This window comes from Pinus tabuliformis, chromosome 3_2 (assembly GCF_031772625.1).
Source record: "Pinus tabuliformis cultivar Carrire ecotype Pingquan chromosome 3_2, CPIR1, whole genome shotgun sequence".
Classification (NCBI taxonomy): domain Eukaryota; kingdom Viridiplantae; phylum Streptophyta; class Pinopsida; order Pinales; family Pinaceae; genus Pinus; species Pinus tabuliformis.
In genome coordinates this window covers 1138061796-1138069941 of record NC_142302.1, presented here as the reverse complement: position 1 = coordinate 1138069941, position 8146 = coordinate 1138061796, and positions in this window count along the sequence as shown.

Sequence of the window (8146 nt, the reverse complement as noted above, 5' to 3'; positions counted from 1 at the left end):
TGTTTATTCTATCATTGTTGATTTTTCAAAGCCACCTGTTTATGATGATCTATTTGTTGACAAAGTCGAAACCCCGCAGGCTATCGAGGCACTTCAACCCGAGCTAATGGTTAGGTCAAGTCCTCGCTACCCTGAGGTTAGTTTCACTTTTGGTCAGGAAATTGTTCAAATACCAAAGGATCCTCATCACTCATCTGTATGCATTGAAGATCTACCCAACATATAGATTTCACTTCCTCCACTCGAATCACATGATCTTATCACTCATGCATTGGAGGAATCTTACACAACAAGCACACTTGCACGACGTAAGTTGTCTATGTTTCTCATGTTTTCTTGCATGTCACAGTCAAGAGAGTGCATATGCTTAACATCTGCACACAGTGTAGCACAACACCATGGTAAGTCCATAGATTGCATGTCATGCGCTTTCACTTTTTTCTTTTTTGTGGATGCATTTAAACTCGAAGTGTGTTTGTCTTCATTTTTATATCTTTCATGTTTGTTGGTTTGCCTGACTGTGTTGTTCGTGAACCATGCCTTCACCAACATGGGTCAACCAATGCACCAGTGGCTACATTGGAAATATCACTTTACGTGAGCAGACCTAGGCACCATTAGCTTAGGATCAGGAGTAGTGCTTGGTTTTCTTGCATGCATGTTTGATTTCTTACTTTGTTTGTTTGTTTACTTGCATTTTTTATTTTCTTACTTTATTTGTTTTCGCATTTTCTTCTACCCTTTGATTTGTTTTGTTTTCTTGGTTGGTTTATCTCCATAGGTTAGTTTTGCATGAAACTATGTGTGACTCTTGAAACAAGCAGGGTAAAGTAAAAGAGGACTAGTGCAGATATCAATAATTGGTTTTTTTTCCTCTCTCTATATGTAGAACCTTTTGTCTTCAGTCAATGATACACCAATGAAAAATACGTTCTATTTGAAGTGAACCTTGGTGAAAACACAATGCTTGCGTGCTAACTAGTGCCACCTACTCTAGTCAGTTGTTTTGGGTTAACCCTTGTCAGCTCAATCAAGTAGAGTAATGTGACATGGAAAACCTTAACAAGTATGTCAAAGATATATACAAAATACTTCTCTGAAGGAACAACCTCTTCTCTCAATAAGTCGAGATCCCTCTCCCACTATGAAATAAATAAGTGTTATGCACAATTCTTGAAAAAATGAAAAATGAAAATATGAAATGTGAAAATTTTTGAAAAATGAATAAGGAGAAAGAAGAGAAAGGCTTCCTGCACATAGAGGTAATGCAAGTAACTCCTCCGGGCTATTGACTAAGCTCGCTGCCAGCGGAGTGATGCTTGTATTGCTGCATGAATCCATCGAGGTACTGTCCAGTCCTGTTGCAACAGAGCAACACCAGAGATGAAACTTAAACTTTGTTTGTCATATTTCTTGTGTATCAATATACCCCTCATCCCAATCAAAACAACTGTGTTGATTTTGGCTTGGAATGTGTGTTGAACGACCAAGAGCATGGCAGGTGCTACATATTTCAATCAAGCTAGTGTGGAAACCAAGATGATCTAAGAATCAAACAATACATCTGGAGGAGTTATACTTGTTTTTCACAAAACAAGGTCCATTCAGAGAGTTGGAGTTATAAGAGTGTGTAGCCAAGTGTTGTAGCAGCTACAACCACCCTCAAAAATTTTTCCTTACATTCAGTTTGGAGCCTCCCGACCAGCCATCCTTGTTAAAAATAGCAACAAGAAATGATAAAAATAGAATCTAGTATATTCCAATTTTAATTTTTCCTTGAATTAAAATTTGAATTTAGTCTCATCAGTTGCTTGAAATTTAATTTATTTCTTCATTATGGATTAATTAGTTGGAGAAATTCAAGTTAGAAGTATTTCTGAATTCATGCAACAGTTATCCCTTAAATTAAGGAGATTATCCCTTAATTAAGGAGATAAGATTGAGTTGTAATTAGTTAGCTTAGTTTATTGAGTTAAGTCTAGTTAGATTAGCTCCAAACTGTTTGAGGAACTAATTGTGAGTTCAGCTAGTTAATGCATGCATGCATCCAACTAGTGTACTCCAAATAATTGAAGATTCTCTCATCATTAACTCATGCATGTCTATTCTGAGAAAGACCCAGTTGAGATTAAAGACAGGGACATTGTACTATCAGTTGCATATGTTTTCCTATAAAGGAAACTCATCCATGCAGAAGGAAAAGGTTCCTTGAGGATTATGTAGTTTTACAGGGTGTGAGATCAATGTGAGTGGTCAGTGTTACACTTGGTAACAATGGGATCACCAGGAGAAACTGCCCAAGGAAATAGGAGGCATGGAGGGTTGAGGAGAAGGTTTGTGAGAAGCCTTGTTTTCCTGTGAGCATTTAGGAGGATTATACTGAGAGCTGGCTAGCCGTGGGAGATAAATATTTGTGTAATTATGAGATATTTCCACCTTTTCTGATAACACAGATAGTGGGGTTTTTAGCTGAGGCTTTCCCCTGAGTATTTTCCGCGTTTCATGTGCATTGATTCTTCTTCTGGTTATATTTTTTCAGCTTGATCTTGCTCAAATCCATTAAGCTTTCACAAATTGATTGTAGAAGTAGATTAAAGCATTTTGCTTTAGCTATATTGCATTATCAGGTTAATCTACAATCAGAATTTCTGCACGGTATCGAAGCAAAGGTTATCGGAGCTGTGAACAATATACTGAGAAGAGAATTTGAAGTTTAAAGTTGGGGATTGTAGGTGCAAATTGAATTCATCTCATACTTCAGGTTGGTCGATGGCATTCTATGGCTTGAGGCTCGAGTATGCCTTGGATGGAAGCTGGAATTACATAGCATGGAAAGATCGCATGGAGGCTATATTAGAAGACAACAACTTGAAGAATTTCATTGATCGAGAAATCCCAAAGCCAGCTTCAACTAATGCACAAGATTTGGCTGAGTGGAAGAAGTGTGTGGTGAGGGTGAGATGGATCATCCTCGAGGGAGTTCGAGACCATATTGTGTCGAGTCTCCATGGGAAGGATAATCCATATTCAATGTGGAAGACATTGAAGGACCTCTACCAGAATAGTAGTGACCAGAGGAAATTGGTGCTCAAGGATAAGCTTCAAAGAATCAAGATGGAGAACGACAATACTATTTCCACATATCTGAACAAGCTCACCACTTGTAGAAATGACCTTAGCAGTGTGGGAATAACTACTGTTGATGATGATATGGTGAGCCTCGCTCTCCTTGGCCTTCCAAAGAGCTAGAATAGCTACCAGGACTCTGTGAATGGAAGGGAGAAACTATGGGATCGGGAACGACTGTGGTCGGATCTCATGCAGGAGGAGATTAGGAGGAGCACACGAGATGGTTCTTCATCCAAGGATGATGAAGAAAATCTGGCCTTAGCAAGTAAGCCAAGGAAAGGGAAGGGGAAGGCATCCCATTCCGAATTGAATACTTCTCATGGAGGGAAGAAGGTTGACAAGTCTCAAGTGAGATGCTTTAATTGTCACGAGATGGGTCATTATGCGACTAATTTCCCATCGAAGAAGTCCAAGAAGGGATCCTCAGAAGGATCGGAAGGTGAGGCATTAACCACTCAGTTCGAAATGGACTTTACTCTCATCGCATGCATGGTGTCATCGATGATGGGAAATGGTTGGTTTCTTGACAGTGGAGCCTCATTCCACATGACCGACAACAAAAATTATTCAGTGCCTTGGATGACAAACACCTCAAGATGCACATAGAGATGGGTGATGATGAAAAGTATAGTGTTTCAGGAGTGGGCACAGTTTCTTTTCAGAGGGAGCATGGAGCTCCTATTACCTTGACAGATGTGAAGTATGTGCTTGGACTAAATAAGAATTTGGTATTGATTGTGATGTTGGAGGACAAAGGCTACGATGTTGTCTTCAGTAAGGGAAAGGTTTTCCTTAGACACATCACCACGGGACAGGTGAAACATATCAGTTCACGAGTTAAGAATCTATATGCTCTTGAGGTTCAAGATGCATGCAAAGCCTTGAGGAGCAAGGCAAATGTTAGATACTTGGTTGTTGAGAGGGAGAGTAAATTACCTCTCAACATGCAGCCCTGGAAGAAGTCTCAAACAATTGTGGAGGAGCCACAATTGGAGATGCTGAGAGGAGGCCAAGTGGATGCATCTACTCATGCCGAGACCTCCAGTAGGGGGGAATTTTGAGCCAAGTCAGCAAAGGGATCACATGCAGCAATACCTCTAGGTGTGAGGTGGGGCGATGTGAAGTGATAGTCACAAGAAGGCTGAAATTGGGCAGGGTCCATTGAGAGGTTTTATCTCATGGATCGTACCTTGCTACGGGAGCCCAAAGTACATAGTAGCGGGAGGAATCAGTGGGATTGATGCAGTCAGAGATCAAAGTGACAAAGTCTAGAGCAGTCAGATAATGAAGAGCGCAGATAAGGATTGACAATAGTGTAGAAAGGTTGATTCAGCAAAAGTGTAGAGTTTTCAGCCAACAGAGGCAATAGTAGTTAGAGACTTTGATGAAAAAAGCATCATTCTGATTCAGGCTAGATGGTTTTTTGTTTCTGGAGTTGCTAGAGCAACAACACTAGCAAGAAGTGTTGCATGCATAACATTCCAAAGGTTCAGGGTCAGGATCAAGTTGAATTCCTTTCTTGTTGAGAGGGAGTGTTAAAAATAGCAACAAGAAATGATAAAAGTAGAATCCAATATATTCAAATTTTAATTTGTCCTTAAATTAAAATTGAGAATTAAAATTCGAATTTAGTCTCACTAGCTGCTTGAAAAATAATTAATTAATTCATTATGAATTTTAGTTGGAGAAATTCAAATTAGAAGTCTTTCTGAAGTCATGCAACAGTTATCCCTTAAATTAAGGAAATTATCTCTTAATTAAGGTGATATGGATGAGTTGTAATTAGCTAGCTCAGTTTACTGAGTTAAGTCCAATTAGATTAGTTCCAAACTATTTGAGGAACTAATTGTGAGTTAGTTAGTTAATGTATGCATGCATCCAACTAGTGTACTCCAGATAACTGAAGATTATCTCATCATTAACTCATGCATGTCTATTTTGAGAAAGACCTAGTTGAGATTAAAGACAGGGACATTGTACTATTAGTTGCATGAGTTTTCCTATAAAGGAAACTCATCCATGTAGAAGGAAAAGGTTCCTTGAGGATTGCGCAGTTTTACAGGGTGTGAGATCAATGTTACACTTGGTAACAATAGGATCACCCAAGAGAAACTGCGCAAGGAAATAGGAGGCTTGGAGGGCTGAGGAGAAGGTTTGTGAGAAGCCTTGTTTGCCTGTGAGCATCTAGGAGGATTGTACTAAGAGCTGGCTAGCTGTGAGTGCTAAATCTTTGTGTAATTATGAGATATTTCCACCTTGTATGATAATACAGATAGTGGGGTTTTCAGTTGAGGCTTTTCCCTTAGTATTTTCTATGTTTCATGTGCATTGATTCTTCTTTTGGTTATATTTTTTCAACTTGATATTGCTCAAATCTATTAAGCTTCTGCAAATTGATTGTAGAAGTAGATTAAAGTATTTTGCTTTAGTTATATTGCATTATCTGGTTAATCTACAGTCATAATTTCTACAATCCTTACCAGCATATCTTTCATTGTCCAAGTACAAATGCTTCAGTTGAGTTTTAGTGGCTTACCAGCCTATGCTCGTCAACTTGCTTGTCTCCCACCCACAGGCTGACATTCCAAAACTTGGTCAGTTTCTGGTTGTGATGTTCAGTTGGAAAATTGCACAATTCTGGAAGGGAACTAACATTCCCTCTGGAAATTCTGCAATCCATTTGGGCTGCCTGTTGCTCTCTAGAAATGTGCAAAATAACTAGGAAACCTTCCCTATGGAAACTGCGCAATGCGGCCTAACCCTGGGCTTCCTCTAAAAAATTGTGCAATGCCTCAGGGGCAACCAGACTTGCTCAGCCTAGAAATTGCGCAAAAGTCATTCCTAGGCTTGTAGACTATTGCATGTGCTCCCAGGTTAACCAGTTCCCTCCAAGAATGAGCAATCTTGATTTGCATGGATGGACTGCTTTTTATGAAAAAGAAAAATATGGAAAAAGAAAAAAATCATCCCTAGATTTTAGGGATCCATTTTTAGCAGCTGGAGGTTACATGCAAAAGTTGTTATACAAACATTTTGCCAAGTGTGTCTTTTTCCTAGATTTGTGGCATGTGCGTCATAAGCCTTGATCTTATCAAAATTATTTATTTGACACTTCAAATCTCATTATTCACATCGATCTTGGAGCTCTAACATCCCACATCACATCTAAGAGAATTTGGCACATTCAACTCATCTTTTTCCAAGTTCGCTTTTCATGCTTTTTGCTGCTTTTCTATTGATTTTTGTATTTCGATTTGTGTGCGTGTTGGTTGCTTGGTTTTTTTGAATACTTTTTGTTGTTTTAATGCATGTTAGCCTATAGAAGCATTGTTTCAAGTTTTTCATTGCATCTCACTGTTGTTGCATGCATGACATTGTTTTTGCACGGAATGTCATCGTTACACTGACTTGCTTCACACACTTGCTTATTTTCTCATTTTCTGAATCCTGCACTCACTATTTACATGCATGATCATTCACTCTTGTTTGAACTCAGATTCACCATGCATTCAAAATTTTCATGTATTCAGTCGCTCGTTGACAAGTCTGGGCTGCCTTGGCCCAGACCTTGCCTTGCCATTCTTGCAATGCACATTTCTGAGAGTGAAGGCTCTTCCTTCCACCCAGAAACTGTGCAAATACAACCCAACACTGGCCTCCAGGCTTTCTCTATGAAATTCTGAGAGGCAGTGCCTTGTTGGCCCCAAAAATTGCGCAAATGCAATTTGTTGGTTGCTGTCATTGCTGACTGAAACTGCACAATGTGCAATTTTAGTCCTCAGTAGGCTAGGCTAGACTTTTCATTACGAAATTCTAGTAGTAAGTCAACCTGCTAATAGGCTGGACTTTTCTTTGTGCAATTTTGGTAGTCAATCTCCCAACCTCTCAATCAAAATTGTGCAATCTTCCCAGTCAATCACCGAGGTGTGTTGCATGTCAGTCCTCAAGTTGCTTTTGGTTTTCAACTAACATATTTCTTTCCATGAGTGTTTCTCTATCTCCAGGTATCACATGTGTTCGTCCGTTTCTCAACAGTACAAGTACAATGGCCTCCAAGAGAGCAGGGTGAAATGACACTGTCGAGAGTGCAATTGGAGATGCAGTTGAGAAAGTGTCTATGAGCTTCCCTATCTATGAAGACACCAAGTTGTTCATAGACAAGGATATCAAGATGAAATGTCAAGACATCGAAGACACCTTTTTAGGAACATTTGAGGAAAGTATGGAAGACCGCAGGGTCTATGTCAACATTCACAAGTCTGGCTTGTACCAGATTGCATGCAGGTATCCTACGTTTCCATGCACGGACATGATCCACTCGATTGTCTCACATACTGATCCAAAGACAATTTTGTTTAGTAGTGTTAGTGGAACACAACTTGCTACCTTCAGGGAAAAGGATTTTCAGGATATGTATCATTTTCCACAGTTGGTGATCACGATGGATACACCCTTCACCAGACCCAACAACATTGTAAAATCAAGAGATATCTTGAAGAGCTAGGTGAAAGAACCATCCGAGTTTAGGACAACACCTAGCCAAGTTTACAAGACGAAGATATTGTGGAAGGCATATCAGCTCTTGGTCATCTTTGTATTTCTCTTATACAGCGAGGAGAGCACAGAGACTTCCCATAGACTTGGGTGATTGTGTTGGATCAAACGACGAGCGTAGGAAGACCTTGCACCTGGTCCAACATGTTGGCTCTTAGGTTGAAGGAATAAGTAACAGAATCCCAACATCTGCCCAAGGGCCAACAAGAGAAGATATACATGTCTGCTTACATACTGGATGCAGTCTGTGCTCATCGACAGTTCCTAGGCTTGGGTTGGGCATGGACACCTTCGGAAACCTCTGTGCACACTTATTGCAATTTGTTCTCCGAATGAAGCTATCATGGAGTCATCATATAATTATCGGACTACTTGATCCAGGTGGATATTGGTGGCCACCTGCCAAGTCCACCTGGACCCCCACCATTGTCTTTCTCAGCATTTTCAGTTTCCTTAATTGTAG